The sequence below is a fragment of the Dipodomys spectabilis genome, unplaced genomic scaffold, assembly GCF_019054845.1.
Source record: "Dipodomys spectabilis isolate Male_0828 unplaced genomic scaffold, ASM1905484v1 ptg000137l, whole genome shotgun sequence".
Taxonomy (NCBI): domain Eukaryota; kingdom Metazoa; phylum Chordata; class Mammalia; order Rodentia; family Heteromyidae; genus Dipodomys; species Dipodomys spectabilis.
The window spans coordinates 9,358,734-9,378,228 of record NW_024870814.1 but is presented as its reverse complement, the minus strand read 5'-3'; the positions used below and the strand labels follow the sequence as shown (position 1 = coordinate 9,378,228).

Here is a 19,495-nt window from a genome sequence, read left to right as displayed (position 1 = left end):
AATATTCTTAAATTGTATGTTTCAGATTTAATTTACTTCATAGATTCTTTGAGCACAACTGCATTCACAGGTTCCAACTTCGTGATTACTTGTTTGCCCATTCTTCCCTCTCTTTTCTTTCCCGAATAACCTCCTTCGGGTATGGTTCAAGGTATAATTTATCCTCTTCTTATTTTGTCCACTGTTCCTTAGGCAAGATCCATTGCCTCATGGTCAGATCCAGAGCTCTCTTGATCTGAAATATCCTGTCATTATAAAGTTTCTCAGGAAGCCTTCTTATGGCTTCTTTTACATCTTCAGTCAAGTGTATGGTATCATCTCTCATTAACCCCAGTTTGTTGAATCCTGCAGCACTGTAATACCGTTTTTGAACACCATCCAGCCACCATCCAGAGGCTGACCTGCCCGCCATTGTGACCTGAGCAGAAAAATTTAATTATGAGGAAAAGATAAACGATTTAACCTATTGAGGAAAATATGAGCTAATGACCTTTACATCCCTTTCTATTTGTAGAAAATGTAATAAGCAAATTGATAATTTTTTAGTGTATATTTTTGACACTTTTTTCTTCATTATCTATACCACTAAATTTTAATTTAAAATATTTTATGGTACTTTTAAATAATTTGGAGTTCCACACTTCTTATACATAGGTAATCTTCAACTTACAATGGTTTGCATTCCAATGGATCAATAATTGTTATTCTTTTTTCCTTTCCACTGTCTCCAAAGCAGTGTGTGCTCAGTAGCAATCTAGATTCATATTTTCAATGATTATCATTCCATGGGTGATTGATACATAGTACTAATACTCTACCTTGATGCTATCAGGGGTACCAAGCAACAGTTTCCAGTAAAATATACAATGATTATAAAAATAGGCTTTTTGTTAGATGTATTTGTCCAACAGCAGAATAATGGAAGTGTTTAGAGAGGCATGTAAGGTAGCTTGGCTATCTAAAATGGTTCTGCAGGATATTTGCAATAGATGCATTTTTTTGTCATTTGTGGGGCTTGAACTCAGCCTGGGTGCTCTCCCTCAGCTGTTCAGCTCAAGGCTAGCTCTCCACCATTTGAGCCACAGTGTCACTTTGGTTTTCTGAGTGGTTTATTGGAAATAAGAATCTCACAGATTTTCCTGTCCAGGCTGGCTTTGAACCGTGATCCTCAGATCTGAGCCTCCTGAGTAGCTAACTTTACAGGGCATTCAGGCCATTGTAATACAACCCACTGGCGCCCAGCTTTTATTATATGCATTTTTGGCCAACAATATATTCAACCTACAATGGATTTATCTGGATTTAATGATTGTGTTTAGCATAATTTACACTCTGATTGAATTTTTTAAAAGCTTGTAATAAACATTCTGTAACATCTTAATAAGACTCTATATATGTTTCTGTATATTATTTTGCATGTGTATGAAAATAGGTGAAGAATTACTCCCGAAGCTGATGACCACCCACAGTGGGCATCATTCCCAATGTTGGCTATTCTTTTTGAATTCATGGCAATTTATTTTTATGACTTTATCTATTTCCTGATCTCTCAGAATTATTTGAAAAGTTGCTTATGTCAAATCTTTAATACATTGGTAACTAATTTCCTCCTCACATTGGCAAATTGTGTCTTTCGATTATGTTTTTCTTCATTTTTTCCACAAGGTTTATAAGAACTACTCATCTTTTTAAAATATTTATTGTATTGTGATTATAAAGGTGAAATACAGAGGGATTATAATTGTATGAATCAGATGAGTACAGTGATAATGGATGATGAGATAATTTTGTACTATCTCTTCTGTTCCCTCACTCTCTCCCAGTCCCGCCCTCATGTTTCCATCTATGAAATATATAAAGTTGTTTAGTTCATTTCCATCCATGTCCAGTGAGCTCCACTGCTGCCCCTATTCACAATTTTTAACTCAAATTCTAGGAATTAATTTAAACAAAGAAGTGAAGGACCTCTATGATGAAAACTTTAAAAATCTTGAAAAAGGAAATCAAAATAGAACTTAGAAAACGGCAAAAACTCACATGCTCCTGGATTGGAAAGATTAACATCATGAAAATGGCAATACTTCACAAGGCTATCTACAAATTCAATGCAATACCTATCAAAATTCCAACCTCATTCTTCAAGGAAATAGAAGAGGTAATCCAAAAATTCATATGGAACAATAGAAGACCCCGAATAGCAAAAACGCTCCTCAACGGAAAGAACACTGCTGGAGGAATATCAATACCAAAATTCAAACTCTATTATAAAGCCATAGTAATCAAAACAGCTTGGTACTGGCACAAGAACAGACCTCAGAACCAATGGAATAGAATTTGAACACGCAAAAATGAACCTACACACCTATAGCCATCTTCAATAAGGGAGCTAGAAAAATAAAATGGAAGAAAGACAGCCTCTTCAGTAAATGGTGCTGGCAAAACTGGTTAACTACTTGCAGAAAACTAAAGCTAGACCCTTATATATGACCCTGCACCAGAATCAACTCGAAATGGATCAAAAACCCCAGGGTCAAAGCAGACATTCTGAAAATATTACAGGATGGAATAGGAGAAACGCTAGGTCTCCTTGGCTCAGGCTGAAATTTTCTTAATAGCGACCTGGAAACACAACAAATCAAAGAAAGGTTGGACAAATGGGATTGCATGAAGTTGCAGAGCTTCTGCATGGCAAAGGATATAGCTAGCAAGATCAATAGAAAACCCAAGGATTGGGAGAAGATCTTCACTAGCTATATAACAGACAAGGGGCTCATATCTAAAATATACTTGGAACTTAAAAAAAATTAAATCCCCCAACAACAAATCCTCAAAGAAACAACTGCCCAATAAATAAGTGGGTTAAAGACTTGAAGAGAAACTTCTCTGAAGAAGAAAGAAGGATGGCTAATAGACACAGGAAGAAATGCTCAACCTCCCTAGCCATAAAAGAAATGCAAATCAAAACAACATAGAGATACCACCTCACCCCAGTTAGAATGGCAAAAATCAAGAACTCTAACAACAGTAGATGTTGGAGGGGATGTGGACAGAAGGGAACCTTACTTCATTGTTGGTGGGAGTGTAAACTTGTTCAACCACTTTGGAAAGCAGTATGGAGTTTCCTCAAAAGACTTCACATAGAACTCCCCTATGACCCAGCAATCCCACTTTTGGACATTTACTCAAATTCTATAAAATTCTGTATTCCCTCAACCCTCCTGAGCATGTACACTTGAATTCACCATATATAGAGAAAACAAAATCATCAAAAATTAAAAGAAGATAGACAGATCTTTTGTTCTGTATCATTGAATTCATGTATAAATATATGTATATATATATATATAATTTTATGTAAATATGAAGAGTCATGTAGACATTCTGCCTAATTTTTTCTCTCCTAAGAGCATTCTCTTATGGTCTGATTTTGTGTAGATATTTAGAATCCTGTATGATTTATATCCCAATGCTCTCTTTTCTTAAACCATCTATTCCCAGATTTCTCTTGGGCTCTGACTTAGACCAAACTGTGCTGTCCTCAATTTGACCATTCCTTCCAGTAGGTGGCAGGATTTACACACCAGTATCCAGTGAAGATCATTAGGGGTAGGGCTGGCAACCTTGTAACAATAGGCTCTTGATATATTTAGCCAATGATTTCTCCAGGCCCTTCGCCTGCAGACCTCTGGAATCCCAGAGTCAGCCTGTGGAAGTTCAAAATAGTAGAAATTTATTCTTTTCACAGATAAAAGAAAAGCTCTAACAGGCCTCTGGATCAAAGCAATTTTTCTTGCTGTGAGGATGAGTTATCAGTCTGCCTTGCTCTCCTCACTAACTGATACAGACAACTTCTCTGACCTGATCTAGCTTTGAGATTGCTAATATTCCCAGACAGAAAGGAAGAATCTGGGTATCATCCTATTTGTCAGGGTGAGAACATAATGAAGACCCACTGAATATATCATAACACTGGAAGACCAATGAGAAAGAAACAACATGATATATAAAGCCATTGTCTCAATGTCCTTTCTCTTACTCACTGATTTGGTTCTGACCACCTTCCATATGAGACTACATGCTTCTTAATTATTAGTGTTCCACAGGAGGAAGCAGGTATTGGATAAATTAATCGCCTTGTTTTTTGAATTATTGTATGTCGTCGTATGATTGTTAAACATAGCATGTACATTGATAACTTGTGGTCTTAAGTCCAAAATAAAAAAAATCTAGCTGGAGATAGTGGCATATCACAAATACTGACGTAATTTTGGTCTTCTCTGGTAGCAACAAGCATTTGTTTCAGCCTCCTAGCCATGAAACCACAGGACATGGCTTACATAGGCCATTGTTATAATTGTTTCCTTGATTTAAGTGTTTTTATAATTTATATAGTAAAGCCAAATAAGGGAAAGTTTGTCTCAGTCTTATACCTGATCCTAAGGAGATTCCACATTTGTGAGGATTGGGGGGTGGTCGAGAGGCTTGAACTCTGTGCCTAGGCGCTATCTCTGAGCTCTTCAGCTCAAGGCTAGCGCTCTAATACATGAGCCACAGAGCCACTTCCAGTTTTCTAGTGGTTAATTGGAGATAGAATTTAAAAGGACTTTCCGGCCCAGACTAGCTATGAACTATGAGCCTCAGATGTCAGGCTCATGAGTAGCTAGGATTACAGTTGTGGGCCACTGGGGCCCAAGGAGAATCCACATTTTTTTTATGTTTATATGTGTGTGTTGGAATAGACTGAGACATAAAAACAACTTATATCTCTTGCTATGGCAGTGAGAATGTTCCAATGCATAAAGATATTAAATAAGTTTAAAATGTCCAGAAACTCTATTCTCTCCTTATCTTCACTTCCTCCATATACCTATATAAAACACTCATTTTGCCTTTATCTTATCCCTTTCTAGAGTCATTACAGAGAGTTGAGATTAAGACACAGGAAAAGCAGGTCCTCATCCCTGCAGGCACCAATAGAACTATGTGCAGGACAGCAGACTGATTGTGATTTGTCCTGTTTGAATGAATCATATTCTCTAGTCTAAAACTAAGACACATGGGCACCATGGACCTATGATGATTTCCTGAGATGAGCCAGCCTTGCAGCTATATCCATCTTTGCCGAGCCCTACCTATTTGCATTTGCCTAGATAACATCCTACTGCCACAATGACTTCATAATAAACTGCTCACACCTCTGCAGCAGTCAGTCCCAGTCAGCACACAGCATGGACATGAGGACCACTGCTCAGCTCCTGGGGCTCCTGCTGCTCTGTCTCCCAGGTAAGGAAGGATAATACTTCTCTAACCCTATGTGGTCAGTGATGCTTGTGGCTTCAGGGAAGTCTTATAATAGCATGAATAATAATGTGGATATTTGCTTTTATATTTTCAATGCCAGGTGCCAGATGTGACATCCAGATGACCCAGTCTCCTTCCTCCCTGTCTGCATCTCAGGAGACAGAGTTACCATCTCCTGCAAAGCCAGTCAGGGTATTAGCAATTATTTAGCCTGGTATCAGCAGAAACCAGGGAATGCTCCAAAGCTTCTGATTTCTTATGCAACTAGCTTGGCCTCTGGGGTTCCATCGAGGTTCAGTGGCAGTGGATCTGGGACAGATTATTCTCTCACCATCAGCAGCCTGCAGCCTGAAGATTTTGCCACTTATTACTGTCAACACCATATTAATTACCCTCCCACAGTGATATAAGCCATGATAAAAACCTCCCAGGAAAGCAGAAGTGAGATACTGGCCTGCCCCAGCTGCTTCTCCTAGTTCCTCTACCTGTTGACAGTGCTTCTCATATGCAGCCAGATCTAAAGGAAGAATTCTCTCTGCAATCTAGCATTCTGGTCTTCTTAGCTCCAGCTGAATACCCATGGCACTGAGTCTCTGATTTAATAGTTGAAACCAATCGTTACATATGAGGAGTGCCCATCAATTATTTTGGACATTCCACTTCACTAAATTATAAAATAGCTTATTTTCAATCAGTTTCTTCATAGAAACTAAAACAGCTACTCAAATAAAAATGGTCTTTTTGAGGTTTTCTGAATTTACATATTTAAGAATCTGCAACACAATTTATGCTGGCCACTGATCTTCTGCAAGTTAATGTCTTCTTTTCCTCTCCAAGAACATCTGTTTAAGTGATACTTTGATTTTTTACTTCACAAATATCCAGCTTACAGGACAAAATATTTCTATAGTCTGTCCTTCAACCGTTAGAAATGTCCTAACCCCAGCCTCATTCAAGCTAGCCTAGAATCGAAGCTCCAGTTCTATTGGGAAGTCTGTCCTCTTTAACTTAATTACCATTTGTTAGAAAAGGTATCTACTACTTTTGCTCAAAAGAAACATAAAAATACAAAAGCAACATGATCTCAAAAGCAAGGAAAAAATGAGATAATATTAGAAAAGTGAGGATTTAGTGTTTCAAGAAGCTCATTCAAGCTCCGAAGTGTGTGCTCAGAATTATGAATGTAAAAGTTGTAATTAAGAGGTATCTGGCTGGGAAGGTGCCTCAGGGGTAGGGCGCTTGCCTTGCATGCCTGAGGCCCTGGGTTCGATTCCTCAGCACCACATAAGCAAAAAGAAAAAAGCCGGAAGTGGTACTGTGGCTCAAGTGGAAGAGTGCTAGCCTTGAGCTGAAGAGCTGAGGGACAGTGCCCAGGCACAGAGTTCAGGCCCCACAACCGGACCAAAAAAAAAAGAGGCCTCATATCTTAGCACAATTCTCAGTTCCATTTGTTTGTAATTAGTATTCATCTCTTAGAAAAAAATGAGTTCTGACACAATGGCCTTCTATTGGCTTCCTCACAGAGCCAAAGACCTATACAGAGAAGGACCCAGGACCAGCACCACATCAGCAGTGTTGAACTTGGGTTCAGAGTACCTCAGAAGCTGGGAGGACTAAACTGCTACCCCCCCCTCCCACACACACACAGAATTTCATGGCTCAATCCTGCAGAATCAAAGGCACAATTTCTTGTGAGGAAAAATTTCTTCACAGCCCTCAATCACCTATAATAGGTTTTAAAATTTTTCAAGGTGTAATTATATAAATCTAAAACTTATGAAATGTGGTCTATTTTATTTCAATATTTTTTTAATCAATATGCTTTCAATGCAAATTCAGAAAGAAAAGCATACAACAAAGTCATTTTAAACTATACAGATTCTTCATATAACAGGATGTGTATGTTTAATATATTGAGTGACAAACTGGAGAATATATTTATTTAGTCAAAGCTTCCTGACTCCTATACAAGTGTTCTACCACATGAGCCATTCCCCATCCATTTTTAATTTTTAGACAGCATTCTTGTACCTTAATTGGGCTGGCAATGCACTTTCACATTCAGACTTTGTATTCTCATAATATGGAACAATGAGTTTGGATCTTTTCACAAGTATTCACTGAAACTTAATATCCAGGATGAACTTGGGTTAGGAAGGGTTCAAATTTACCCTTTCCTCCATGACCATACACCAGGCACCACTCTGAACCCCAGAGATTGTAAATAGATATAAGTTGAGATCTAGATAGAACAATGACTTAAAAGAGAAATTTCCTGCTATGCACAGGTGACTCACACTTGCAATGCTAGCTAATCAGGAGGTTGAGGTCTGGGGATCAAGGTTTAAAGCCAACCTGAGCAGGAAAATCTTTGAGACTCTTATGTATAACTATCAAAAATCCAAGAGTTGAGCTGAGGTCAAAGGCACAGAATGCTAGCTTTGAGCAAAAATGAAGATCAGAGACACCATCCAGGGTATATGTGAAAATAGATAAATAAGATATAGATATATGTATGTATGTTTATGAATATATAGATATCTGTATATATACATTTATGTATATATGTATATACATTGTAAGTATATATATACATGTATATGAATACACATATATATGCATATATATTTATTCATATATGTATATATTTCCTAAATGATATGCAGAAGCATTTTAATTTGATGTGTTCCCCATTGTCATTTCTTGCCCATATGCAACAGGATTCCAGTTTATAATTACCTGTGACCTTATCTTAAAGTATATTTCCTTGTTTTCTTGGGTTGTTTTAAACTTTCATGTCTCACACTAATATCTGATATATTTGGCATTTTATTTTGAAATTGTGATATAAAGGAAATAAATTCTATATTCAATATGTATATACCAGTTTTCACATCCACAACTTTTGAAGACACATTCTTTTTATTTTAATAGTGAAAATACCATACGCAGGGGTTATTATTACATGGACAGATAATGAATACATTTCTTATCAATAATTGTTCGCTCTCATTTGTTTCCCTTTCCCATTCCTCTCCTTCTCCCCCACCCACCCCCCGCAAAACATTCCGCCCCTGCCAAAGTTGTAAAGTTCATTTTCAACATAACATCTTGTACATATTGTTGCAATGGGTCCACCTCTATCCCTATTTAAATTATTTGTTTTTTCCCTTCCCTTCCACACATTATACCAACACCAAACACAGTGAAAGCAGGGGTTATACAGTGGAGGAGGAACATTCAATGCAAAAAGAAATCATCTTATAAATATGTTAGAAACAATCACATGAAATAAAACACATTTGAATATTTACCTTGGGGTTGATTTCACCTAACATCAACTTATCGGACCTTATCTGCTTGTCTCAGACATAAACTAGTTATTGCAAATAAGGGAAACCATGGGACCTATGCTTCTTTGGGCCTGGCTTATTTCACTTAATTATTTTTTTCCAAGTCTTTCCATTTCTTAACAAATGGGGCAATGGCATTCTTCCTCATGGAGGCATAGAATTGCATTGTGTATATATACCACATTTTCTTGATCCATTCTTCTTCTGAGGGGCATCTGGGTTGGATCCATATCGTAGCTATGGTAAATGATACTGCAATAAACAGTTGTGCTGGTAGCTTTAGTATTGTCTTGTTTGTGATTATTTGGGTAAATGCCCAAAAGTGGGATTGCTGGGTCATAGGGGAGCTCTATGTGGAATCTTTTGAGGAATCTCCATACTACTTTCCAATGTGGGTGAACAAGTTTACACTCCCACCAACAATGCAGTAGGGTTCCCTTCTGGACACATCTTCTCCAGAATCTGTTGTTATTAGCATTCTTGATTATAGCCATTCTAACTGGGTTGATGTGGTATCTCAATGTTGTTTTGATTTGCATTTCTTTTATGGCTAGAGAGTTTGAGCATTTCTTCATGTGTCTATTGGCCATCCTTCCTTGCTCTTCAGAGAAGTTTCTGTGTAAGTCTTTAGCCCACTTATTTATTGGGCAGTTGAGTTGTTTCTTTGAAGATTTGATGTTGGAGGATTTAATTTTTAGAGTTGCATGTATATTTTAGATATGAGACCCTTGTCTGTTGTATGGTTAGTGAAGATCTCCAAATCTGTGGGCTTTCTATTGATCTTGCTAGCTATGTCTGCCACTTCATGCAAGCCCATGTGTCCAACGTTTCTTAGATTCCTTGTTTTTCTGGTCTCTATTAAGAAAATTTCATCCTGTGCCAAGGAGACCTAGGGTTTCTCCTATTCCATCCTGTAATGTTTTCAGGGTGTCTGCTTTGACTCTAAGGTCTTTGATCCATTTGTAGTTGGTTCTGTTGCAGGGTGATATATAAGGACCTACGTTTAGTTTTCTACAAATAGTTAACCAATTTTGCCAGCTGCATTTACTGAAGAGGCTGAAGACACATTCTTTTGACACTGGTAAGTATCTGATGGCTACAGCTATGTCATTTGTTCCATTATTCTCCAACTACCCAAAGCTTGCTGGGGTGAAAATTTGTACAACTAATCCAAGTGAAATGACTTTCCAGGTAGCCTTTCATGAGCTGGATGTCTGGAGGGGCTTTTTTCTCAAGGGAAGATTATACACATAAGTTTACTCTTTCATGATCTTGCAACCTGTCTATAGGTTTAGAGACAACACCTGAGATGTTCTCAGTGTATATTTGCTATGGGTGTGACACAAGATTTCACATTAATGGTGCTAATCTCTCAATTTGTTCTGAAATTACCCACTTTATCTCTATCTATCAAAGTTTCTGGGCCTGTAGCTTTGAGCCACTACACCCAATATTTTTATAGACACAATATTTTTAAAATGCCAAAATACGAGCAACAATTCTACATAAAGTTGAGTTTGATCTCCATTGTTTCCCTTCTCCTTCACATAAACCTTTAATGATCTGCCTCTAGGAGTTTTCCAGAAAAGTATTTTCACCTTCAGTTTGACCACAAGAATGAGAAGCTAAGCAGTTACTCTTCCCAAAGGACTCTTTTGTTAATGTCTCTTAAATATTACTTCCTCCTCCTATTCTGATTTTGGTAAGTCAGTCAAATGAGTTAATGTGAGTGGTTTAAACAAAAACAGTAGCAGGGGAAATCACAAAATTGGCTTAGAACCATGTAGTTTTTGCTTGCTGAGTCCCATGGTGTTCATCCTAAGGACGCAATGTCAAAGTGCAAATACAAGTCAATGCAATTGTTGCACTTGTTGAATTCCATAGGAATCAGATGGTGAAGACAGCCTTCAAGGCAAAGAGGTAGTGTTGAAAATAAAGCTGGACCAGCTTATTGATTCCCTCTCTTAGCACAAGTAGTCAGTGAGTAGTTTGACAGCATGAGGCTGGCATGTAAAGTCTGAGCCAGAGCCATCACCCTACCATTGCACCTTTTAGTGTCACTCAGGACCCCTACCACTTTGCCAAACATCACATATTTGACATCTCATAGGGAACACACATCCTAGGTAACCAATAACCTTGTGGCCATTAAATTCTCAGAATTAATGATATCCTTATTTTTATTTTCATAAACTGTTGAAAAATTGTCTGAGAGGAGGAACTATTTGCATTTGCTACTGAATCTGGCCTTAACCAGATGGAAGAGGTCCAGCTTTGTGAATATTGAAGGAAATAAACTCAGTTAAGACACAGGGACTAAATACTGACAATCCTAAAGATTGTTATGTCACAATTACACCACCAGAGGACAAGCCAACATCACACTCAACAAAGACCCAGAGTTCAGATTTTAAAAACATTGACATCATCACATTTCTGAGCATGCAGCCACGTGGGAGGTCAGATAAAGTACCTGAGAACAAGAATTCCCATTAGCTCTATCTGGCAGGTGTTTACAGAGGTGGCTATGATTTATTGGTCAGGTCCAGGCTGGCCTTAGCAGATGGAGTAACTATGCAGGTCAGGAGCTATGAGAGAACACCTGTAGATGTTATATTGGATGCTGTTAGATAAGTACTTACTGGGCAAGATAAAGCTGCAGTATACTTCCCTCCTGTTTTAGGGTAATAGCATGAATTGCCAAAATAACAAAGATTAATAACTTTGGAGGAGCAAATTAAATGTTTTGGCCATGAGCCAGCAGATGAAAGAAAGAAAGGAAGGAAGGAAGGAAGAAAGAAAGAAATAAAGAAAGAAAGAAAGAAAGAAAGAAAGAAAGAAAGAAAGAAAGAAAGAAAGAAAGAAAGAAAGAGAGAGAGAGAGAAAGAGAGAGAGAGACAGAGAGAAAGAGAGAGAGAGACAGAGAGAAAGGAATAAAGAAAGAAAGAAAGAAAGAAAGAAAGAAAGAAAGAAAGAAAGAAAGAAAGAAAGAAAGAAAGAAAGAAAGAAAGATCAGAAGACAATGAGAACAGGAGTGATGCTACCTCTTTTTCAATAGGAACCTGAGCCTGACAAGCTGGCTGCACAGCTGTCATGGTGCACATGTGCCTGCAACACTACTCACACTGCCATGGTGAATATTCTCTACTTCATTTGGCCTATTTATAAGCACACCCTACAAGGATTCTTCTTTTTCCTGGATTCTTTAAATGGAGTAAGATCTCCAGTTCGCCCAGATGTGTGAGAACAAACGCTGCCCTCTGAGGTGTGATAAACCATGTTTGCCCAGTCAGCATGAATTTCAGTAGGAGAGATAATTAAAGAGTCTTATAAGTGTATGTGGAAGGAATTGGAGGTGGAAAGATTTTGAAATTTTAGTGCTATCCCAGAACCTGTTTTTCAGAATCCTCAGCAATGAGCAACATACGCAATAGACTTAAAATTGACACACTTCATCAACAGGTCCTTACGTTTCTGAGGAGAATCACCCTGGCTGAGAGGAGTCTCAGGATGAGGGACATTTGCTGACTTTCCTTGAGATTAGTGAGAACAGCAGGAAATCACCCAGTCCCACAGAGCAGGCAAAACTGAGCTCCTTTCAGCTGGGTTCAATTCCAGTGAATGGTGAACATTTTTCTTCACTGAATCCAAGACCACCACATGGTAGGTCCTTTGTTACCTCAAGTTCTCAGCTCCATCACTCTGGAGGGTAACTGCTTCTCAGAGCAAGAAAGTCAGCCCTGAACAGAGGCTTCTGTTCCAAATCTCCAGTTTCTTCAGATCATGAGAGTTGAGGTCAGCCTTCACATCTCCACACTCAGGGAAACCACATGAATATTTAGAAAAATTCCTTCATAGTTTCCTTTTGGGCCTAACTAGTTCCTACCTCACCTCAGTAAGATGTTTCATGGTATCTGCCTTCATCCTACTTAGATGTATTGTGATAAATCACTAAGACTCTCAGAATTCCTAGATTCTGGGGTGTGCATCATGAAGGCAGAGATGGCTGCTTTCATTGTGAAACTGGGCTGGGGTGTCCAAGAAAATGGCATGATATGATATCTGATTGGTCAAACTTCTATATATGTTTTATCCAGATCCAAATTTTTCTTTAGAGACAGTTTTACTAGCTTGAGAAGAGATGAAGACTCTCTCTCTCTCTCTCTCTCTCTCTCTCTCTCTCTCTCTCTCTCTCTCTGTTTGTCTTCTTTTTCTGTGTCTCTCTCTTCTTCTTATAGAGAGGCAACTGGATATACTAGTTATCTGTTAAGGGATGATGATTCCACTAATTGGAAAGGATAAAGTCAGAGGCAAGTATGGTTGGGTAGCAGTGATTTTTGTTGAAGTAATCATGTCCAGTATCAACATTTGCACTTCATCCTGATGAACAGTGAGAAGTAATATCAAATGGCACAATGGTAGCAAAATATGAGAGGTCTCAGTACCGGAAAAGTACTGGGCATAGAAGATACTAGTGTTTTAATAGTGGCAAATTCATGAGTCATCATCAAGAATTCAGAGTAAGCATGTATCTGCAAAATATGCTTCTACTATATCATAATGGTCATCATCAAACTACTGTAAAATATTTTTCAATATACTCATTATGTTTCATATTTTTTTTACTTAAAGAAATTAAGTGGCTGGGTACCTGTGCCTCACATGTGTATTCCTAGTTACTCAGTAAGCTGAGATGCAAGGATTGCAATTTTAAACCAGCCCACGCAGTAAAGTCCATGAGGCTTTTATTCTTCTGTGTTCATCAGAGAAATTGGTCTGTAGTTTTCTTTTTTTGTTGAGATTTTGCCTGGTTTGGGGATGAGATGGGGATAGCTCCCTCTGTTTCTTTTTCTTGGAAGAGTCTGAGTAGTATGGGAATTAGTTCCTCTTTAAAGGTCTTATAGAATTTCAAAGTGAATCCATCTGGTCCAGGGCTGTTCCTTGTTGGAAGATTTTTGATTGCTTCCTCTATCTTATTGTAAGACATTGGTATGTTTAATATTTTTATTTCTTCTTGGTTCAGTTAGGACAATTTGTATTTGTCTAAATATTCATCCATTCCTGCTAGGTTTTTTTTTCCTTAGTGATTATAGATTCATCAACTAATTCATCAAATAATTGTGTGGTTGATTGGGTACTTGTTCTAATTTTTCCCACGGCATCCCTGATCTTATTGATTTGGGTTCCTCTCATGTTTTTTACTTGATCTTTCCAGAGGTTGATCAATTTTATTGAGTTGTTTTCAAACACTAGAATTTTTGTGTATGTTTTTCATTATAGAAATACTGTACAGAGGGTTGCAATTACATGAGCAAGGTAATGAGTACATTTCCTACTGAGCATTTTTGCTTCCTCCTTTCTTTTTCCCCTACCATGCCTTCCCTCACACTTCCACTACTACCCTCCCTCCTCTAACCAAAGTTGTACACTTCATTTTCAACACAGCGTCTTGTACATCTGATTGTTACAATGTGTTAAACTGTATATCTATTTAAGCATTTTGTTTTTTCCTTTCCCCTCCCCAAATTACATAAGTGTATATACAAGATGCAGGGCCCTGACATCAAATACAGGAAAAATAGGGGTTATAATATAGGAGAGGAACATAGAAAGAAACAGAAAAATCACCTGGTACATTATAAATATGTTAGAAATAATAGCAAGAAAGAAAAAATGTGTGTCCATATCTTGGGGTTAATTTCACTTAACCTCAACTTATATGATCTTATGTACATTGCTTTGACCTTATCTGCTTTTCCTACACATGTACTAGTTATTTCAAATAAGGGAAACCATGGGACCGATGTTTTTTGGGCCTCGCTTACTTCACTTTGTATAATTTTTTCCAAGTGTTTCCTTTTCCTAACAAATTTGTCAATGTCATTCTTTATGGTGGAGGCATAGAACACCCTGTGACCCAGTAATCCCACTTTTGAGCATTTCAACAAACAATCACAACCAAGGCCATACAAAGGCTACTAGCACAACTTTGTTTATTACAGCATTATTTACCATAGCTAAGATATGGAACCAACCTAGATGCCTCTCAGTAGATGAATGGATCTAGAAAATGTGATATATAAATATATATATATATATATATATATATGCATGTATGTATGTATATATACATATATATAATGGAATTCATCAGACAAATGACAGTTTTGATTCATGAATTTTATTTATATTTTTCTTAGTCTCTGTCTTGTTAATGTGGTTATCTTGCTCTATCTTGTAAATGTAGGTTCAGGTTTTTCATGCTGTTCTTGTAGTTTTAATTGCAACATGAGATTAATTACTTGGTCTTTCTTTTTTTTTTTTTTTTTTTTTTTTTTTTTGATGTGTGCACTGAGAGGAATACATTTGCCCCTCAAGAATGCTTTTGCCAGGTCTCACAGGTTTCTTCATGATGTATATTCATTTTCATTGAATTGTAGGTACTTTTTTAAAAAATAAGTTTTTTATTGTGAGAATACTGTACAAAGGAGGGGTTACAGTTACATGAGCAGTATAATGAGTACATTTCTTGTCAAGCATTGTTGACTTTTTCTTTGTTTTTCCCCTATCATTACTTTTCTCCCATCGCCACAAATGTACTCTACTGCACCCCCCAAACCCACGACACGCCTAAATTGTAACGTTCGTTTTTCGACATCGAGTAGAAAAAAAAAAACCCGTTGTTGCAATGAGTCAACCTGGATACCTGTTTTAAAATTTTGTTTTAAGTTCCCCTCCCTAAATTATATAAACATCAAATACAGTGACAACAGGTTATACCTGACCTCCTCTCATCCTATCCCAGTTCTTCTCTCAATATTCCTTTGTTAAACTTGCATAATTTTTAAGTGTTTCTCCTTTTTAAATTTAAATTTTTCTTTTTCCATGTTTTTCTTGTTTCTTTTTTCTTTTTTTTTTCTTCTCTTCCTCCTCTCATTCTGTCCGATCCATTTCCAACTCTTTGAAATTAGGACTTAGTTAATTTCACTATCCTTTTACCTTTCCACAACCCTCTCACCCCATTTTCCCCCACATTTCTCCCTAAACCTAATGATTTCTGGTATACCAAATTATACTTTGTTGTTCTTAGCCCATTAATACATCATTGTTTGATGTTGAATAGACTGTATCTGTTGCACTACATTGTATCTGTAGCCTTTGTGCAATTACAGGACTTGGATGATGATTTCCTTAAAATAGTGTTCTAGCACAAAACTCTTGTTGCTTTCATAACAAATGTGCAGAACAAGCCTGAAAACACAAGAAAAATAGCAAGTCCGGGTATCTTGACTCCCACTCATGATAATCATGTGACTGAACAGGTAATGAATAATCCTGAGGAGAGCTCCCAAAAAGCTCTACAAACATTACTGGTAATCATGGTAAATGATTACTTTGAAAACCTTGCAAAGTACTCAGTGTGACAATGATAGAGAGAGAGAGAAGGAAAACCAAAGATTAATATGGGAAACCAATGAGCATGAGGAAGCTACTCAAAGATTGATACAGGAATTGCATGAGCAGGCTGAGATCAATCAAAGAGAACTACAGGAATCACGTGAATGTCAAGAAGATAATCAAAAGATAATACAGGAATTGAGAGAGCAGGATGAGAATAGAAAAGATCAATAGAGGCATTCATGGAATCCATAAAAAGACAGCTGAAAGAACTCAGGGAGACCACAAAGGGCATGCTGAATGGAGCCCAACAGAAGGAATGGGAGTCCAAGCAAACCATAACCACCCAATAAAAAGAGAATAAACACTAAACACCAAATTAAGGAAGTAAAAAAGTTCATACCAGATCTAAAACAAAGCACCAATAAAGAATTTGAAGCCATCGAAGCCAACCGATTAGAAGGAAAATTAATTAAAAAAAAAAAAAGTAGAAAGTCTTGACAGTAGATTAGACCATGCAGAAGATCGAATCCGAGGATTGAAGTCAGCCTAGCTATTATAGAGAAATAACATACATCTATGCAAGACAAGTCAAAGAAATATGATAGATCTATTCAACATTTGGAACAAATCATCAGAAGGACTAATTTGAGGATAATGTGTGTAGAGGAGCACCTGGAAAGAAACAAAACAAAAAGAAAGGAAAGAAAGGGGGGGAGGATTGGGTGGGAGGTGTGGGGGGAGGATGGGAATGGATGGGGAGGGGAAACAAAGGAGGAGACTACAATGCTTCATAAGAAATGTATTCATTATCTTGCCCATGTAATTGTAACACTTCTGTACAGTATTGTAACAATAAAAAAGTAAGGAAAGGAGCAAGGAAGGAAGGGGGAATAAGGAAAGAGAAAAGTAACAGAATGGACTCTAGAAACATAACTGTCTTTTCATAGATTTTATAAAGCCAAGAGTACTTGAGATAATACCGTACAAGTACCTTAGTATTTCCATTTATTGGCAAATATTTTCCATTAAATGTATTATTAATGAATCATCTTTTTTATAACTTCAATTTCAACAGATGCTTTTAAATTGCCTATAAAATTTAAACCACCTGACAATTATAGGGAAGAACTAAAATTATTTCTTTTTTCAATGGAAGGCCTCTGCACTTGAGATATGGTAAAGGATAAAGCAGTGTGGTAATGGAAGTTTACTAAAAATATACACATTCATATAAACTAAAATATTTATGAAAACCTAAAAGAAGCAAAGGTCACTTGTTTATATAGTTAAACTTGAAAATTTGCAAACCTAATAAGGCCTAAAAATTTTTGTATAGAGCAATAACTTGTTTTTTAAATTTTTACTTTTTGTTTGTTTTCTTAATCTCAAAATATATTCTCAGTTACTTACTTTTATTTCTGTTTTACATCTAGCATTAGCTAAAACAATTCACTAAATTAAATGAGAAATTATCTTAGCAGCAAAGAAGGAAAAGATTCTTCAAAAACTCCTACCAACTAAGGACAAGCTTAACAAAACAGAAGATTATTTTAAGCAGACAACACCAAACAGTTACCTCACCAAAAACAAACAAAAATCATGAACTCAAAAACCAAAAGCCATCATTGATAATCTCACAGTGCTTCTGGGAAAACAGTCACCTACAATATTCAGGACCACAACAAGAAAGTCAGTTTCCCTAGGGAACCCCAAAATAGAATGAGCACTTCCCATTCTCATGCAAACTATAACAGAAATTTCCAAATACACTTACTTTTCTCAGCTTCTCCGAGTCTTAGAAACTAGTACCCAAAGCTCAGTAACTGTGATATTTTTTGGTCAAGTGTTTCAAAGACAACATCAGTTTTGTTTCAGGAAAGAGCCTTAAAAGGCTGACAAGTCACAAATGGCAAGAAACAATGGAAGAACAGGGCCTAGTATACAAGCAGCAAACCTTACTAGAGGGACAAATTTTGAATTCATAAGATACAGACCATTCCATTTTCTAGTCTCTCCCAAATAGCAACGGCTGTTGGCCCTGATTAAAAGGAATGGAAAGACTTAAAAAAAGTATATTAAGTAAGGTTCCTTTCTGTCCACATCCCCTCCAGCATCTGTTGTTGTTAGAGTTCTTGATTTTTGCTGTTCTAACTGGAGTGAGGTGATATCTCAATGTTGTTTTGATTTGCATTTCTTTTATGGCTAGGGATTTGAACATTTCTTCATGTGTCTATTGGCCATCCTTCTTTCTTCTTCAGAGAAGCTTCTCTTTAAGTCTTTCGCCCACTTATTTATTGGGCAGTTGTTTCTTTGAGGATTTGTTGTTGGGTGGTTTAATTTTTTGAGTTCCAAGTATATTTTAGATATGAGACCCTTGTCCGTTGTATGGCTAGTAAAGATCTTCTCCCAGTCCGTGGGCTTTCTATTGATCTTGCTAGCTATGTCATTTGCCCTGCAGAAGCTCTGCAACCTTATACAATCCCATTTGTCCAGCCTTTCTTTGATTTGTTGTGTTTCCGGGTCTCTATTCAGAAAATTTCGTCCTGAGCCAAGGAGACCCAGGGTTTCTCCTATTCCATCCTGTAATGTTTTCAGAGTGTCTGCTTTGAGTTCAAGGTCTCTGATCCATTTGGAGTTGATTCTGGTGCAGGGTGATATATAAGGATCTAGCTTTAGTTTTCTACATGTAGTTAACCAGTTTTGCCAGCACCATTTACTGAAGAGGCTGTCTGTCTTCCATTCTATTGTTTTAGCTTCCTTATCGAAGATTAGATGGCTATAGGTCTGTAGGTTCATTGTTGGTGGGAATGTAAACTTGTTCAACCACTTTGGAAAGCAGTATGGATGTTCCTCAAAAGACTCCACATAGAGCTCCCCAATGACCCAGCAATCCCACTTTTGGGCATTTACCCAAATGATCACAAACAAGGCCACACTAAAGCTACCAGCACAACTATGTTTATTGCAGCATTATTTACCATAGCTAAGACATGGAACCAACCCAGATGCCCCTCAGTAGATGAATGGATCAAGAAGATGTGGTATATATACACAATGGAATTCTATGCCTCCATCAGAAAGAATGACATTTCCCCATTTGTTAGGAAATGGAAAGGCTTGGAAAAAATTATATTAAGTGAAGTAAGCCAGGCCCAAAGAAACATAGGTCCCATGGTTTCCCTTATTTGCAATATCTAGTATAGGTATGAGTCAAGCGGAAAAAGTCAGATAATGTGATGTTAGGAAAACGAAACCTCAAATATGTATTTTAATGTTTTTGTTTCTTTCATGCATGTATTTCTAACGCATTTATAAGATTATTTCTTTGTTGCTTTGTATGTCCCTCCCCCACAGTGTAACCCCCGCTTTCACTATATTTGATGTCAGTATAACATGTGGAGGAGATGGGGACAAACAAGTCGTTTAAGGATTCAGGTGGA

At 37.2% G+C, this 19,495-nt stretch overlaps 1 pseudogene; it reads right to left on the bottom strand.

The window, feature by feature from the left end:
• Window positions 1-19,495, bottom strand: part of LOC122116719 — a 55,447-nt pseudogene continuing 35,952 nt past the window's right edge.